Below are 19342 nucleotides of genomic sequence, written 5' to 3'. Positions count from 1 at the left end.
TTAACCATAAATGAAATTTCTAACTGGAATTTTTCTACCTGCAAATTAAAATCTAGAAACTGAGAAATGAAGATTGAAGTCCCATGTTCCTTTTCAATTGCTTGCTGCTTCCTATTGATTAACCATAAGGTCCTCAGTATATCACAGGATAAAAATTAGAGCAAATCTGCATTCTGTAAAGCTCCCCCAAACACACAGAGCCCCTGAAGCACTGGAGATCAAATTCAGGGCCTTACATGCCTGGCTAGTGCTTTACCCGTGAGTTCTGTTTCCAGCCACACATGCTGGGTCTCAAATTCACTATGTTCTTTAGAGTTTATAAAACACATTTAATTTTATTTTTACTTTTGCGTTTAATATGAAATAATTGTTTGAAAACATGCTATGCCACACCCTGATGAGGTTAGTAAATTTTCTGTTTTTTATCGTTTTTAAGTATTATAAGCATATTTTAAGGAAAATATATTGAGTTTCTACCTTTTGAAATTGCACAGTGGCTAAGGGGAATGGAAGTAATAACAGAAGAATAAAGGAAATTTGTTAAAATATGTAAGATACCAATATTTCAGATCCTAAAATGTTTATCTAGAGAAGCAGTTTTTATATCAAAACTATTCTCAGTGTTGATTTAAGAAGATTATTCCTTATAATATAATCTTTCTGTAAATAAAAACTAACGTTTCAAATGTAGATTCTAATGTTTATAGTTTTAAAGGACACTTGGCTAGAAAGTAAAATTATATTTGATAGGTGTCTGTCTTATTTGTATTTTCACAAATAAATATCTTTTTGTCTTTATTGTAAACATTGTATTTGACTGTTTTTGGATTTTTAGAAACCTTGCTTCCTTAATTATTATTTTACATTCTATAGTTCACAAGACATCTATTTCTATTAGATATCTGTTTTTAATAAACATTTGGATTCTGTCATAACTCACAAAATTTCACAATGAAAATACTTTTAAAAAAAATCTTACAATTTGTATCCAATCATTAGTGTTCATAACCCAGTTCAGAATTTATATTTATTGGGTTGTTAACTGAAAACTATACTTAGAAAGGCGTTACTGCATGGTATGTGTTTCTTATTCACACAGGATTATTAATGGAAGTTGTTGATATCACCGCTCGTGTTTACATTTCTAAACTGCTATTTTTAAAGTATTTTTAGGCATAAGCTCCTGAAGAGGGCAGCACGCTCTAGACATCATTGAATTCTCAGCTCGGATGTCACAGCTTTCGGTTTCCTGCACTGTTTTTTGTTTTTTAAGAACTAGAAGGGAGGAACAGGTTCTGTTTCATAGATATCTGCTCCCACGATACAGTGAACTAGAAGAAATTCTAAGCAGTTGCCCACCAAGGTCAAAATTGCTTTTGATTTTTCCAAAAGAACATTCAAATTAGCTACCCACAGCAATGTGTTTCGAGAAGGGACAACAAAAAGCTAGCAAGGAGAATTTGCGTTTGGAATATGTTTTATCTTCATGCTGTGGGTAACGTCTCCTATTGGCAAAGCGTTCACTGTCAAGCCTACTAAAGGGTTAGATTTAATTATCTCACTTCTTGCACATTTCATCTCAATTGCTATGGCAACATTCACTTGCCTCAGCAGCAACGCACACTTTAATCAGATGCTTCCTCCCCATTTCTCTATGAGCCTAAAATGTATAGTCAAATTTACAACCGAGTCCTGATGAATCTGATAATAGGGCTTACAGTTTAACGGGAGTCTTGCCTTCACCCACACATACGAATATCCCCAGGTTTAAAGCTGTACGATGTGATGTTTGAACTTTCCCACTCAGTTCATTTATTTTTATTTTATTTGACTATCACCGACCCTTTTTATTCTTTCCTTTTACTACACTGTTATCTCTAGCCAGTCACCACTCAGGAGACGGAGAGGATGTACAAAGGCCAACCGAAGAGCCTGTTGGACTGTTTGCCTCTCTATTGGAACACAACTTGGATTGCCCTGTCACAAAACCCTCCTTTATTTCTTGAGTACAGGCAAGAGAAGGAAGATAGTACAAACTAATACAGGATGCAAAGTGCAGACTATCAGATTCAAATAAATGGCTAAGCATGAAGAAGCCGCAGGCGTGTTCCAGGGGATGTGATGGCTTTTATAAGAAGGAACAGCTTCACTCGGGCGACTCTGTAACCGTCAACTTTGTCATGCAAGTCAGCCTCACTTTAAAGAGGACTAGAAAAACCTTGGGCGTATGGGTAATTATAACCATTATTCAGAAGGTCTTTAGTTTAATTTGATATTGTATAATAGTTATTAACACAATTTATTTTACGTTGTATTTAAGAAGCAAAGTGATCTAAGACCGTCCCAGAAACTGTAGAGGCTGCCCCCCTTTGGATTTAGATAAAAAGCATTTTGCCTTGAAGTTATGATAGTACCCCGCTAAAATGTTTTATTTCAGTGGCCAGCAGTCATATTTTAGCAAACTTTTTAAATCATCACTTAGGTGTGGCTAGTAAAACTTCCATTAGTGGATGCAGCCAAAAAGATGCTTGCTGTAGCCCCAACCTGAAGTCTAAGCATCAGTTTCTAGATGGCATCTTATGGATTACAGATGACTAAAGCAGGCAAAACTTGAGCATAAAAGCCCATTTTAAAAACTGTCCTTATGTACTTTTAGCTTTAATTGAGCTCAATATTAGCAGGTTATCAAAATGTCATTATTGAAAAGTTAAATTCTCATTAATGATAAAGTTGAGAAGCTAGATATCCCCAGGAGAAGCTTAATTAAAACGAGAAACCCATAGGTTGAGATAGTGCAGATGCTGGCTTCAGATATTTGTGGGACTTCTTATGTAGGACACATAGAGTGTCTGGCAAATTGACAAATGGGAGAGCCAGAGAAGTGGACTTCAATGCCGTAGAAGGAACAACCTGAAAGAATGCGCATTGCTTAAATAATACCTTAAGCCACAAAGCACTAAGTTCCCTGTCTAGGTAGTTTCCAGAACTATTCGCATGTGAAGTCTATTTTCTCTTGCTTAAACTCTGGGAGAACATTGTAGGAAACATGTTAGAGCCACTCCAGGCATTAAGATCAGGAGATATGACGAGCCACTTCTTACTGGATTTTTCTTTATGTCTTTATAGAAGCCTAGCAAGGATGCTCAAATAGCACACTCTACAGCACCCAGAAAATCCTGGTCTGGATAAACAGGGAATGAGAAAAACAAAGTTCTTAGAGGAGAGTTCTTGAAAGCCCCCAAGGAGCCATGCAAACTGGTCCTAAGTGACTTCCCTTCTAGAGCCTTTGGAGTCGCCAGGGGATGCGGAGAGGTGAGGATTGAGTTTCCCTTTCGGTCTTGGCTCTTCCAACTGGAGTGCTGTCACACGTGGCCTCCCCTACGATGCCTACATTAGGCTTCCTCTCTGGATGAAAGGAAGACTTTTGGCACTATTCTCAAACTCTACATTCACTTAAGAAACAATAATTGCTCAATTAAGAGAAGCAGGAGCTTTTCTTCTCTGTCCAAAGAAATTTAAAGATGAAGAGGAAATTATGCATCTCATGGGAATGCTCATCTTCTGCGTGATTGCTGACTAAGATAAAGGGAAGCTGTACTAATTTAGAGATTATAAATATAAAGAAGTTGCTGATTCTTGACTCAAAATGACGTTTACTTTTCGTGTAACATTAGACCTGTAAAGTTCCAGCTTACATTAGTCGTGAGTAGTATTCTCATTAAGTTTTGAAGTTTCCTAGGGTGGCTCATCCTCACATCCCATTGATGGAAGGGACTCCCAAAAGGTGTAAAATGAAACCTTAAGGCACTCCAGTGGTGTGCTGGAGTGGGGGCTCTCTGAAGAATGCTATCCACCAGATGTATGCCATGTCACCTACAGACCTTATCTTGTAACTGCTGGAAAGTTAACTTTTATTTTCACTACAAACAACAACAACAACAACAAAAACCCACAGAGTCTTGCATTCTTATTAATTATTTTACCTCCTTTATCCTTCCTCATCCATTCTCATCAAACAATTGCATTAGCGTGTGTTGGCGAAATTTCTCCTGCTGAGATGTTGCTACCAAATGGCCATGAAACTTGTCTCCAAAAGGCTCACCCGTAAAAGCTTTTACAAGCCAACCCATTTGGTTGGCTGTGATCCAGCAGTCTCTGCTGAACACAAACATCAGCTACAGAGAAGCAAAAGCTTCCATGGCACCCTGGAGGAACCTTTTGATCCCAAAATGTCACTCTGAACTCACGAATATTTCCTTGTGTCACAAAGACCGGGAGAAAAGGACTGCATCTGTGTAATGCTTTTTCCTCCTGTTTATACACCAGACTGTCTTCAATTAACAAGTATTTATTTGATGCCTATCAGGTCTTAACATTACAGCACCAGAAAAGGACAGACAGGAGCCTTTTTTTTTTTAATGGTGCTGTTTGTTACTTGATGATGCATTGCTGGCATATTATAAAACTGAAGACACTCCAGGAGACAGTGTAACATAAAAATGAAAACACACTGTCTTTTGTTTTTTTCCCCGTTTCGTACCACAAAATCTTTTCATATAATTCAACCATGTTACCTCATTTAAGTAGTTTCAACAGCAAAAGATAAGCACATATTCTGTGGCATAGTCAAATGTGGCCCCCTCCCCCCTCCCGTGTGGACCTCTTGCCTGTCGAATGTGAAGGCATCAAGATTCTGACAGTGAGCTCACTGAATATAGGAGAAGCCTGGATTTTCAGTGTGCACCATGCAGCAGTGCTGATAATAATAAACACTTAGAACGTGTTCATTCAATGCATAATGAATGAGTAGTTACTAAAATGAATGCAATGGTATGGCCCAAATCCAAGGAGTGTTTAGCAAGAACGGTGTCATTTGAAATGATCTTAATTTCATGAAGTTATGGGGCTTTTCACTGGCAGGAGAGATTTGAATAGTGGGTGGGAAGGAGGCAGAATTAAGAGCATCAGCAGATTGCTTAGGATACCTCCAAATTAGTGAAAAGATGTACTTCTGCAGATGGAGGATTGAACTCAAAACCTTGGGCATGCTCTGTGGTGTCTCTACCACTGAGTTATGCCTCCTACTCGGTCTCTCGTTGATGAGGCCACAGTTTGTGGTTTTGTGTGGTTCGGATTAAAGAATGTTGTCGGAAACCATTTCTCAAAACTAATTTTAATTTGCTACCCTCCCCACCTAGTTAAGACGAAGACTCCAATTTAGTAGGTTTGCTTTGCGAATGTGATTACCCACTTTTAGCAAGTTCCCAGGTGGTGCTAGCACCAGCCGCACACTTGGGATGGGGGTGCTATGGAAAGGCTGAAAGGCATGCCGCATCCTTCAGACGTGAGAATGACCCTGCCTTGTTGAGCACTCAAGGCAGGTTGAACACTGCTCTCCGGGGAGATAAGTCTGCTAACCTCTGAGAAGCTGGCTGGGCGAGAGAGGGGGGTGAGTCCAGGAGACCCAGCTGAGAGGCGGTCTCTGCTTCCGCTGCAGTTTCCACAGCCTTGGGACCCAACTCCTGCTGATGGACTGGCTTGTATACACCATCAGTTCGAAAGCAGGCTCTTGGCTGAGTGACTGTGGGCCTAGTGACATTGAAAACAAGTGAAGTTTAGGAGAAAGCAGAGGGAGTTTATAAATGCTTTCCCCTTCCTCTCTACCTGGAAAAATGCATCCTTTCCTAAAATCCCTGAGGTTTTCGCTCTTCTGTTTCTGTCCTATGTAGCTGTAATTACGTCCTCCTATGCATCTCTCAAATTCTGAAACTACTATATCATAACGATGACAATAATAGCAATTAGCAAGATGGTGCAACTTGTGTTTTGAATGCTCATTAGTACTGTGAGGCAAATTGCTAAAGAAATTTTTATAATTAAATCTGTGTACCAATACTGTGAAAAATTGTCTTCGTTTATACAGATGAGTATAAAAGTGAAGGAATGCTCGTGTGTGTGTTTTGTTCCTGGTATATACTAAGTAAATATATTTATCAGAAAAAAATGATCAGATATACTCTATCACATTGCTGGTTACTCTTGCACTTTTTGCTTGACTTTTTTTTTCTTTTTTGCTTTGTTTCTTATCTCCAATAATTATAACTATGACTAGCAATTAGTGTTTCTTGTGCCTTGGGTATCATTGTAAGCAATTTGAATGTATTGTTCATTTAATGCTCATAATAATTCATTAACTTAAGGTATTATTATTATATATGAGGAAAATGAGGTGTAAAGAGGCTAAATAATATGTCTCAGTTTCTGTATCTATAGCAGGAGAGTTAGGACACATTAAACTGTGTTACTGATGATCATCCAACCTCTCTTTAAAAATGTAGACTTCTTGGTACTTTTTAAAATAAACAACTTCAAATCACAGTGAAAACTGGTACAGTGTTCCACCTTGCTCCATGAGTTCACATGTTCTGATCTGGGTTGTGTTTGTCCCACAGCCAAGCCAAAGCACTGCTACCACTGACTGTAGCTTTACCATAGAATCCTCCTTCCTGGCTCGTGTATGCTACAATTCACTTAAAATGTTTACATAGCCAGGGAACCTCTTATTTATCAGGTCCTGTGCTATTCTTCATTCTAAGGGATGATGGTTGATGTCACACTGTGCTGTTCAGACTGGCCTTCAGTTCTAGGCTCAAGCAATTCTCTTTCCAGAGCTCCCTGAGTGCTGGGATTATAGGCATGAGCTATTTCACTGGGTATGAATTTAAAGAGTATGAACTGTTGTTGTAAGACGCTTTTTTGTTTGGGGTTGTCTTTAATTTTTATTTTACATTTATTTATGCATAATCTGCTGTGGCATGCATGTCATAAAGTTTATGTTGACTTCAGAAGAAAGCTGGATGGAATCAATTCTTGTCTTCTGCTGTGGGAGTATCAGGGCTCAAACTCAAACACCAGGCTTGGTGGCAAGCTCCCCTACCAGCTTACTCCTCTCATCAACCCTTGTTTTTGGTTCTCTTGTTTTCTCATCAAAATTCAGTTCATCTAGGTTTGGTGTGAATTTGTGACAGCGATTCGCTGCTCTATATCCTATCAGGTGACACATTGCTTGTGATGTTAACCTTTATCCTGTGACTAAAGCATTAACTGTAGAATGACTCCTTTCTCGTTTTATAGGTATTTTCGGAGCAGTACATGAAGTTGTATTTATTTATCAAAGCAGGAACAGACGGATGTTTATTTCGTTTAGTGAGTTGTAATCTGCTAAGGCAGAACATTCCAAACTTCCTGAATGAGAAGCCACCCCAGGAAGCTGTAATCACATAACTGATGATAGAGAGCCAGAGGGATTAGGATTCCAGAGTTCAATTCTTCATTTGGGGACTTATTGACAGAGTTTAGAGGATAGCAAGATCAGGTGGCCCTTGACATTTGAGTCACAAGGAAGGACATGCATATTGTTTAGGACAAACTTGATTTCATTTAAGTCATAACGTACCCGGTTTATCTTAAACTAAAGGTCCCATTAGAGTCAGGTTGAGTTCTAGCACCAGAGAGCAGCTGTAAAGGTCCCCATGAAAACCTAATAATAGCCTCATCTATTTGCGATTCACCAGGAAACCATGTGAAATAAAACTGACTAGCGTTACCCTGGGGTAGTCATGGTGGATCTCCTTCAGGCTGGGTGCAATTGGGTCAAGCTGAATCTGTATATCTCTATTGTTATCACACATTGGTATCTTCAAATCATCTCAGATATGGTCACAGTAATTATTTTTAATCTGATTTTTTTTCTTCAACATGTTTCTGGCACTGCAAGAACATCTGTGCTTTTACATAACAAGATATTCCAGGCTAGGGTTTTTCTTTTTGGTTTTTTGAGAAAGTGTTTCTCTGTGTAGCCCTGGCTGTCTTGGAACTTACTCTGTAGAACAGGTTGTCCTCAGACTCACAGAGATCTGCCTCCTCTTCCTCCTGAATGCCAGAATTAAAGGTGTGCCCCACTTACTTCTGGCGTATTTTATTTTTCCTGCTACACCCTAGTGTCAGCTCTTTCTCCAAGGAGTCTCCATGGTTTTCTGTTAACAGTGGTGAGAAACCGAGATGGGGGAGGAAAGAGCACCCAGTGCACAAGGCGAGTTCTCTTTGGACCCAGAAATTAAGGGACGCATGATGGAAAAATCCATCTATCGATCCACATATTCAGATCTATATTTATTTCTTATGTATTATGAACCATCAAGACTTCCATTTCCAAACCAGTCTTATGGGGCCTACATGGCCTCTAATTTCATTTTCATCACTACCTTCTCTGACAAGGGGAGTCTGTCTTCCAATATGCTTAATGTAGCTCCTTGTGTGGCCAGTCACCTTGAGGTGGGGCAACTTATCTTTTTGTTACCGAACACTCCCACACCCATCACAATGGTCCCCCTCAATCTATCAGAAGTTAAGAGCCCCTCAGATCTGGATCCTATCCCATACCACCTATGGATGCCTACCTTCCTACTGTCCCACACCAGCTGCCTACAGATGCCTATTTATTTCCCCATCCCCATCTCATGAGTTAAAACTGACTTTTTCAGGACAGAAACAGATGAGCAGAAGGAAGGGGAAAAGAGAAACGAAGGTGAAAAAAAGAGAACAAAGAATAAGACATATGCTGAAAACCACATCTCTGCAATGTGAATTCTAAAGTTATAACAAATTATTATGTTTAATTGAAAATGTTCTTTTTTCAATATGAGAAACTAAAACCAAAATAACTCCTTTAACTAGACCTCACATATTTGACTGATATTTATTGTGTGCCTACTCCGTGGTAGTATAATAAATTTTGGTAAAAACCCAACTAACTGCAGTTATCAATTAATCAATATATTTTACTTACTGACTTTTCAGGGAAATTGGCCAATTATAAGAAACCACATTGAGACTGACGATTTATTCAAAATAAGGTCACTCCTGAAGTCAGCATGGATTTTGCTGTAATTCTTGTGATATACATTATTCTACGCTGTGAGAAATCATAGAATTATGAAGCTCAGAAAGAATATTAACTCAATCACAATTACAGCATTATGGGCTGACTGTGGACATCCTAGAGTCTTTACAACACACACCGGGCTTTATACTATTAAGATAAAACATTTTATCTTCCAAACACGAGATTCTAGCTTATTCATTTAATGAATACGAAACATTTATGTATTTCAAATGTTGGTCAAGAAAGCTAAATTCTAGCTGGGCATGGTGGGTTGTACCTATAATTCAAGCTCTTGGGGGCAGAGACGTAAGGACCAAGAGTTCAAGGTCAGTCTCAACTACAATTGAGTTTAGAGCAGTTTGGGTTGCCTGGGACCCTGTCTTAAGACAAATCATGAGGTTACTGTCAGGTAACAGGGAAAGACAACATATACACAACACATGGATTTCTATGATGTCAAAAATGATTAAAAAACAGGGCTGTAGAAATGGCTCAGTGGTTAGGAACACGTGAATGCATTTGGCTGCCAGTTCCTATGTTTGGTGGCTCACAGCTGCCTGCAACTTAAGATTCCACGGTTTTGATGCAGCTGTACTGACACCTAATATTACCACGTGAACACACATATCCACATCATTAAAAATAAATTTTAGAAATTACTATTATTATTAGAAATGCTGTAGAGGTGGCTCAGTGATTAAGAGCACTGGCTGTGCTTTTCAGACATCCCGAGTTCAAGTCCCAGCAATCCCCATGGTGGTTCACAACCATCTATAGTAGGATCTATAGATGCCCTCTTCTGGCATGCAGGTAGGCATGCAGATAGAGTACTCATACACAAAGAAATCAGCAAATCTTTCTAAAATGAATAATTCTAAGAGAAGATGAAGAAGGACAAGGAAATAGAGCGTAAAAAAGTGAAGGAGATTTGCTTTAGAAAGGTGGTTAGTTTAATTTGGTTTTCTTGTAATCATTACTCCCACAAGAGTTTCTATTTAAAAAATTAATAAATAAATGACTGTATTTGTCTGTTGAACTCCTTTAATATATTTGGGTCAGTTCTGTAGGAAAGCACCTGCTGTCAGAACCATATTGTGGGCTAGAGAGATGTCTTATCGCTAGAGAACTTACTGTTCTATCAGCGGACTGGAGTTCGAATCACAGTACCCATATTAGATAGCTCACAAGCAACTATAATTCCAGCTACAAAGGATCCGACAACACGCAGACATACATCACATGCCCACAAGCACACATACAGTACATAAATAAAATAAATCTTTTAAAAATGCCATGTAAAGACAGGGCAGTGAGCAATCAAAATGGAAAATGGAAGAAAGAAGAACGGAAAGAGGCAGCCTTGGGCAAACAGTCTGTACAGATTTACCAAATTTTTGGAGGGTTTTTCCAAGACAGAGCTTCTCTGTAGTTTTGGAGCCTGCTCTGGAACTCGCTCTGTAGACCAAGCTGGCCTTAAATTTATACCCTCTGCCTCCTGAGTGCTGGGATTAGAGGTGTGCACCCGGCCAGCTACAAATTCAAAAAGGAAGTTTTTGTACTGCAAAATTTTTTAATGTAAAATTTCTGTATTATTTTTAAAGAAGCATTTTGGGATAGCTGAATTCTAAATGGAACGGCCTGTTGGGAGCTCATCTACCTTGGAACAAAATAGACAAAGACAAAATGAGATGAAGAGGAGAGAAACGCCGCATTTCCTCTGAGCCCGATAGTTGTCTGTCAGGCCCGAGGATAGCACCACGAATTTAAGGAATTGCTATTACTACTCAGTAAGTAAGAAAGTGGACGTTGCTGAACTCCAGAGTGACTGGGGAACGAGGAGCCATTCGTTGTTCCCTATATAAAAGAAAATTCATCAAATACAGAATTTTGAGACAGGGCTTGGGCTTCTCCTAATTTGATATGACACTTTGAGATTTAATTTTCTTTTTGGTAAAGTGTGACCATCTGCCTCTGTCTAAAGACACCATTCAAGCTCTTTTGAGTTTCTAGATGTACACACTTTCTTAATCGCTTCTCTTACTTCCCTCCCACACGTACAGACACCCAGCCATACATAAAATATTGAGAAAAACTACTTTTTAGCCAAACAGGCTGCTGCTTATTATTACATTTTCTTTCACAGATAATAATACCATACTGTCTTTTTTTTGATCCTGTCAAAGCTTCAGTAATTCCTCAAAGTGATGAAACCTCAGAAAAAGAGAGAGAAGAAATGGGTGCCATGTCTTTTCCTTTCTTCTGACTTTTCTAAATAGTTTGCACAAAAAGCAGTCATGTCTCTTTTTTTATTGTTTTGTTTGCTTTGGTTTTTTGATTTAGAGTTTCTCTGTGTGTCTTGACTGTCCTGGAACCCACTTCCATAGACCAAGCTAATTGCAGCACACCTGCCTCAACCTCCAGAGTGCTGGAACTAAAGGTGTGCACCACTACTGCCTGGCCACTCTCACATTTTAGCAAATTAAAGGTTTTTTTTGTTTGTTTGTTCAAAGATAGAATTTTATAGAAAAAAATCATGGGACTTCTACATTTTTTCATAAATTTAATTTTTTCTCGTGTATTTGTCTTTATGTATGTAAAAGTGCATTTCTCTCTCTCTCTCTCTCTCTCTCTCTCTCTCTCTCTCTCTCTCTGTGTGTGTGTGTGTGTGTGTGTGTGTGTGTGTGTGTGTGTGTGTGTGTGTGTGAAAGAGAGAGAGATGCTGGAGACTGAGCTCAGTCTTGTACATGCCACGCAAGCACTGTATCACCGAGTTACACCCCTAGCACTAGACTTTTACTTCTTGAATAAATGATCAAGTCCGATTTTGAACTGGAATACTAATTTTCACAGAAAAGAGTAGTGAGAATACTATTGCAGCATTTAAATTACGAGGAGAATTTATGCACTAGTGCTGTTTGGTTAATTACAAACCTTTGAACTTTAACTTTACAGTTAAGCTAATTTACAGGAAAATGTTTTTCACAACTTACACACTATTTTTCTATGTTCATTTTCAAGGGCTTCTTATAGAATATATATTAAACAGTTTTGAGAGACTTATTTCTCTAGTTCATTGCCTTTGAAATATTTGGCACCCTGCACCTTTAATAGGAACACATTGTTCTTTTACCATATGCCAATTCAGCATAATCGCAAACCACATATATTTGCAAAAATACATATCCAGGGGTAAGAAACTTAAATACATTATTTTAGAAGTCAGGACCAAGGGTTGGGGAGATGACTGAGTCAGTAAAGTGCCTGCTACACAGAATGAGGACCTGAACTGGAATCCTCTGGACCTCTGCAAGAGCCAGCAGGATGGTTGTATCTGTAACCAAGGAGCTGAGGGAGAGGAGACTGGAGATCCCTAGGGCTTGTGGCCAGCCAATCTCGCCAACTGGTGAGCTATGGACTTAGTTCAAAACTGTCTCAAAACCAAGGTAGAAAGCTACTGAGCAAGACAGCTGACATCAACCCCTGGGCTTCATATACACATTTGTTGGCATTCACACGTGTGTACCCTCAAACACATGTTCACACACACAGTACACACAAGAACATTTAAAGCTATAAAAATCAAAACAAAAATTCCACAAATAATTATTACATACATGCAATTGAGCTGTCATTTTATTTAAATCTATACACCCAAAAGTTACATTTTTGGGCTGGAGATGTGGCTCCAGGGTAGCATATTTACCTAGCAAGTGCAAAACACCATGTTTGATTCTAGGCCTGAAAAAAAAGAATTCAAGCCTACCTTTTACTTTACTTCTTTTAAAGACAGCCGTGCCTGAGCCTACTAAAAGAACTCTGTTTCCATGTTTACTATGCCGTGAAATCTCTCTCTGCACTGATGAGTCTTGGAAGCCATTCCTTTTGCCTCAAGCCATTTCTGAAGTAAGCAAAGTCATGGAGTATCTCTTCAGACTACACATAGCAAACTAGCCAACCATCTGACCTCCTGGAGGTGGTGGTACAGAAAAGAAGTACAGCGACTCCCCACCCCCCCAGGCTGAGCTCGGGTGTGCAAACAGGAGCAGCTCAGCTTTCACAGCAGAGCAAGACACTGGCTGAGGTGGTGGTGGTGGTTGCCAAGCTGCCTCCTCCCCCACCCCACATAAATCCATGAAGAGAGTTTGTGGATTGATCTCTTTCAGGGCATCACAGCGAGGACAAGATGAGCGTGCGCTGGAGGATGACACCGGCTGCCAGGGTACCACATGCTGAGCTCTGCGCTGAGTGTTCCTCGTGGCTGTGGCAGACAGACTGGAGCGCAGGAACTTACCATTTCTCTAAGCAACAACTCTCAGTTCTGCTATGCTTTAACCAGCAATACTGACTCTTCCCCTCTGTAAGTAAAAAACTTAGCAACCTGGCTGAAGGAGAACCCTTTCTTTTTTCATCTTATGTTTGAGCATGGATATTGGTGCTAAAGAAAGAATAACATCTTTCCAAGTGCTTACTTCTTCAGGGACAGATATTAAGAAAGATAATATCTCTAAGTAGGGGCTGGAGATGTGGCTCAAAGTTAGAGGCACATACTCTTTTTGCAGAACAGAATTCAGTTCTCAGCACCTAGGTCAGATGGCTCACAACCTGTAACTCTACTTTTATGGCATCTGATGCCCTCTTCTGGTCACTACTGGTATCTACACACACACACAAGTTCAAAAATAAAATAAAAAATAATCTAAAATACTTCCACTTGTACTTTTTTAGTTTTGTTGTGATATCAAAGTTAGCTTTTCTTGTTTATAATTACCAAGACAGACGGCTTTAGGACTTGTTATCAGCTGCAATGACGTCCATTCTGAAGTGGCAGGTTGATTTGCAATCACCCGTATTTGTTTTGTTTTGTTTTGTTTTGTTTTTCTGCTCACTTTGGCCTAAATGATGAAGACCCTGGAGTTCCTTGGTCCTCAAATTATTTCCTGCTTTGGAGCAAACTAGGTACAAGGGCCACTGGGGATAAAATCTGAAAGACCTAAGATATATGATAACTCTCAGGGACTTTATATCATTCAGATATAAATGTATCATTCAGATATAATTGCATGTGGTTTGATTTGAACTGGAACCAGAGACCGATTAGAAGAGGACAGCCGGAGACAGACCAACCTAAGTAACGACATCTGCTTGTTCTGTTCCGCTCTTGTCTGTTCTCAGCAGTATCTCAGGCCCTCTCTGGTCGTCAGCTGCCTCCCAGCTGCTGTGTTTTTTTTTTTTTTTTTTGTTTGTTTGTTTGTTTGTTTGATAGATAGATATCTTGTGAGTTAGGTGCATTGAGATGTGTTCACTTGGAGCCTGTTTGGTGCACTGCAGTAAGGGAAGAGAGAAGATCTCCAGCCCTGGAGTAGAGTCAACAAACATGACATGCTACACACACTGAATTTACAATGAAGCACCCTATTACCAGTGCTTATGTCTTGCATACTTGCATACACATATCACATGCAATAATACTATTTTTAAATAAAAAATAACACCCACAGCAGTAGCACTTTATGTTAATTTTCTCCTAGACACACAAGGTATACTGTTTACACAGCTTGGCTCAGGAGTTACCGTCTGTTCAAAATCAGACCCCACCTGTGTTTGAAACTGCTTCAACTTTGAGTAAGTCGTCTCTTTCTACTTAGCGTGTGTGCGTTTATAAAATGAGTACATTAGATCCTCCCCTTCACAGTCCAGTAGTACCTGACATAGAAAAAAATGGAAGGAGTGTTGAAATATTCCCTATACTGATATTTTATTTGTGATCTAACAAATAAAGCTTGTCTGAAGATCAGAGTGTGGAGCCAGCCACTGGTTAGCCATAGGAGGTAAGGCAGTGGTGATACAAACCTTTAATCCGGGGAGGCAGAGGCAGCGAGATCTCTGTGAGTTCAAGGCCACCCTAGGCTACAGAGATTGAACCAGTCTCAAAGAGAAACAGAGCCCTATAGTGGTGGCCAAACCTTTAATCCCAGTACTTGGGAGTCATACGCCTTGAATCCCAACACTAGCGAGGGAAACAGGAACGGATATGGCTGTGCAGAGAGAAGAATATAAGGCAGGATGAGACAGGAGCTCAGGGCCTTTAGTCTGAGGATTCAGTCTGAGGATCCCAGACAGTTGGGCCTGAAAATTTGGTAGAGGTAAAAAGTCTCTCTAGTAGCTGGCTCCTTTACTTCTCTGATCTTTCAGCATTTGCCCCCTTATCTGACTATGGGTTTTTATTATTAAGACCAATTAGGACTGCACTACCCATCCCAAATATGCCCAAGGTCCCAATGGACACTTATTCCTCAGAGGCTTGTGAACATATCTTAATTTAACACAGAGAAACATGAGTGATTTCATGTGCTCATAAGGTACACAAACCCCTATCAGGAACTTAGAACCGTATCCTTGAAAGTGATTCATCACAGTCTTAGCTTGTATCTAATACCTACTTAATTTCTGAGAAATATACTTCATTCCCCACTTCCCGGATTTATATCTCATCCTAGTTTTCCCACACTGAATACAATTCGTCACTAGCCAGGCCGGACCTTGTCTTTTCCTCTCCTTCAGTGTGGTCATGCACCTTATTGTTCTTCATTATCACTCGGTGATATCGACTCTGCTACCAAAATAGACCTCACAGAGGAGAGATAAGTTGGGCACTTTTTAAACATACAGATAAATCTTCCCAAAGCTTAAAGCTCTTGAGCTAGGAACACACACACACAAACAAATTAAGGGCCTAGGAATGTAGCTTATGGTAATCACCTAGCACACATAGGGCTCTAGGTTTAGTCCCCAGTACGTCAAAATAAGGAAAGCCAAGAAAGAAGGAAGCAAATGAGTGATTGCCAAACGGATGAAAATTAATAAAAGAAGACAGACAGACAGATAGAAACACAGATAGGTAGGCTCACTCTTAGGCAGAGAGACAGATGGATGAGCTGACGTAGGAGCTGCTCACTGTCTTCTCCAAATATGGTCACGACAGATATTTGTATGTGGACGTGACACACAGAGGAACTCTGTGCTGGGAGAAAGGCGAACTGAGTACTGTAGGTCACCGCAGGTTAATGGAGGACAGGTCATCCCGACGTGTCCCTTTTCTTCTTGTGTTTCTGATACAGGAGGAAGAAGAGGACAAGGAGGAAAAGTCGACTACAATTTTAAGCAACCCCTAAGGATGCTCACTCAGGTCCCTCGTGACTGTCACGGCACAGAGCCTTCATATCTGCGCTTGTGCAGCCCAGCTCATCAGCTGCCCCCACTGCTGCTGGCTGCCCCTTCTCTATCAAGTCACCAAATCTGGACACACAGGCCCCTCCGTTCATTCCCTTCATTCTTTCCTTCTTCAACCTGATCTCATCCCTTCGCCTCCAAGGATCCTCAGTGTCAGACCCATTCGTTCGGCTGAAAGTATTTGAATCTTCGTGTTTCCTTTTATTCCTTACAAGGCTAGCTTTCCTTCCAAACTCATTTCTTCCAGTTTGCCCCTTGACTTCCTTACCACTGACGTCACTGTTTGGCAAAGATGGTGTCTGTTATTTTAGTTCTCCGAGGCCTTTCCTGCTTGATTCAGGAGATTGCCTCTAGAGTCAGCAGAAGAGGTTAAACGCCAGCAGTGATCTGGCCAGCACGTCCCAGGGATGACTCTACATGCTATATTTGATAAGTGAGCAACAACTTAGAATTTTGAGCTCCTGGGAACACAATGATTCAGGAACATGAAAGTGTTTTTTTTTTTTTTTTTTTTTTTTTTTTTTTTTTTTTTTTTTTTTTTTTTTTTCCAGGCTGTACAGTGGCTCTTATCTGTAATCTGCTGTCACCGGACAGGGAGAGGCAGGGGGATCTTTAGTCCAAGGGAAAACTGGACTAACTACATAGCAAATTCCAGGCCAGCCTCAAAACTGTAAGATTCTTGCCCACAAACAAATCTTGGCTAAGAGTGACCGTACGACTAATAACTGAGCACCAAAAGAGATGGCTTTATGAACGAGAACATGGTCACCCATTGATTCATTTCTTCATTCAGACAAACTTCCTTGCTGGGTGGGATAATAACAGCTACAACAGGAAAACACCTACTTCTCTGGAGAGTTCATCTGAGAACTAAGTTATTGTTCGCTACAATTGCAAACTGTTTGGGCCTTTTGATTTGAGAAGCAATCTTGGCAAAGGCCAGGGCTGATCTAGAGCTCTCTGCATAGCCCAGACCTTGAGGTTTTCTCCAGTGCTGGGAGTTGCAGGCATGTACCATCAAGCCTAACCTGCGGCAGGCTTTTTTTTTTTTTTTTTTTTTTTTTTTTGTCCATTTGCCACTCCTCCTGTGAGGCCATTTGAAGGCAAAGCGCAAGAGAAACAACAGATGCTTGACTTGAAATGTTGGATTGGATTCTCTTTTCCTCAAAATGGTTTCAATTAGGATGGAAACGAGCTGGATTTGAAAAATCAAATGCTTTCTTTTCTTTCTTTCATTTTCCGTTTCTTTCCCCAGTAGGACGAAGGTTTAGTTAGGTGAAGAAGAGAGAGCTGGGGAGATGGCTCAGTGTGTAAACAGCTTGCTGTGCAAGCATGAGGACATTATATCAGATCCCAGCACACACAGAAAAACCTAATGTGGCGGGCCATGTCTCTAACCCCAGTGCAGGGAGAGGAAAAGATTCTGGGGGGTTCTCTGGTTAGCCAGCTTAGGCAAAACAGTGAGCTCCAGGTTCAGAGAGAGACCTTACCTTTTAAAAAAATATGGAAAATATGGAAAAAAATAGTTGCTATCAAACCTCTGATCTCGATACAGGCAAGGGTACCTGCACACTTATCTATATAACACACAATGAAGAAATAGATATTAAGGAAATAAAAAACAAAAGAAGAGAGAGATCCATGTATTAGACAATAACCAATAATAAGGGAAATTGTGGTTCCTAGTACATGCAAGTAACTAAACTATGTTTAAGTTCTTTTTTTTAAAAAAAAAAAACGTTTCATTTAGAATAAACATTTTATGCTCAACCAATTCTAAAGGAAATATAGTCCCAGTTTAAAAGAGAGAGGAAGTTGAGCAAGTGAACACAGCTAACAGGTAAAGACCAGGCTAAGGCCGAAGCATGGAACCCCTGCTGATATTATAATAGGTGCCCCTGCCTTTTAAAGATCCTTCATGAAGAAAACACATTCATTCAGCTCAGGCAGGTCCTGCAGACACCAGTAAAATGTACACCGCATTGGTGGCTAGCTTATGTTTTATATATTTCCTAGATAATAAGATATTTGAAAACAAATTAAATTTTTATCAAAATCCTGGGCAAAGTTTACAGTTTTCTTTTGTGTGCTCAATTTTTGATAAAATTTTAATATTTATATTTTATATTACAGTAGGAAAAAGCACCTATTCTTTGATTTCAAAGTCAAGAAAATTTTTTCATTTTGAGGACTGGCTCTCACATGAAAGATATTCAAATAATCACGACACTGATAACACTAATTTGATTGAATATTGCTGTCCTCTTGGTTAGAAATATTGAAAAGCTGTTTTCACTTAATTTTTTTTTCTTTACTCAGAAAAATACAGTCTCCAAAGGTAATCCAGTCAGGGACTATATTACTGTGGGTTTTAAAGAAACTGTTGATAAGTCCGTGTGCATTTTATATGTGCCTTTAAGCTTCCATGCAAAAGCTTCCGTGTTTTTTAAGAAATAAAATGGCATTCTGTAAAGTTTAATGAAGCATATCCAAGTATGAGGTTTTAATGTGATTAATATTATGTGAGGTTGATTTTAGGCTAGGGGAGTGAAATGCGTACCCACCATCTCACTGAACCGAAGTAAGTTTCCATATTTCAATGGTTGGCTATCAAAATATTAGACTACATTGCCCAGTCATCTGTGTTCTAAAAGTGCAATGACTGCACCGCCCCAGGAAGGCACACAATTACTTTTTCTGGTACTGCATTTCCTTTTAATTAACCTTTCCCTACCACCTGCCCCCCCCCCCCCCCCCCCCCCCCCCCCCCCCCCCCCCCCCCCCCCCCCCCCGTGCCTTTGGCCGTTTCCTCCGTCTATCCTGGCCTTGTTCCTCAACTTCATGCCACTTTGATTCTCTTTACTCTTGTTCCAGAACCTAACATCTTCCCCTTTCTCCCCCTTTTCCTGCCTTCATTCCTTCCTCCCCTTCTTTTTTTTCCCCCCCCGTTGTGATTATCCTTGTCTCATCTTTACCCGCATCTATCCTCTGCCCCACAGTTCACAGGATAGATGGGAGACTGGCCCATATCCTAGCAACATAACACTCTGGTTTATGTGGGGTTTTTTTTCTGCATATGAAACGTATTTCCCCCTTTTTGTGGTAACAGAATCCTTTCACCGGGTCTTTCTTCCTCTTGTTCCACAATCCATCACCCCACCTTTCCAC

General features: G+C 40.0%; 1 protein-coding gene across 2 annotated transcripts in view; it reads right to left on the bottom strand.

The window, feature by feature from the left end:
• Window positions 1-19342, bottom strand: part of Adgrl2 (adhesion G protein-coupled receptor L2) — a 256854-nt gene that overhangs the window by 205010 nt on the left and 32502 nt on the right. The gene's annotated exons all lie outside the window — the stretch shown is intronic.

Source organism: Alexandromys fortis, unplaced genomic scaffold, assembly GCF_014885135.2.
Source record: "Alexandromys fortis isolate MF-2015 unplaced genomic scaffold, M_Fortis_MF-2015_v1.1 scaffold_68, whole genome shotgun sequence".
Taxonomy (NCBI): domain Eukaryota; kingdom Metazoa; phylum Chordata; class Mammalia; order Rodentia; family Cricetidae; genus Alexandromys; species Alexandromys fortis.
The sequence above is the reverse complement of the archived record's forward strand: the minus strand, read 5'-3'. Positions and strand labels throughout refer to the sequence as shown.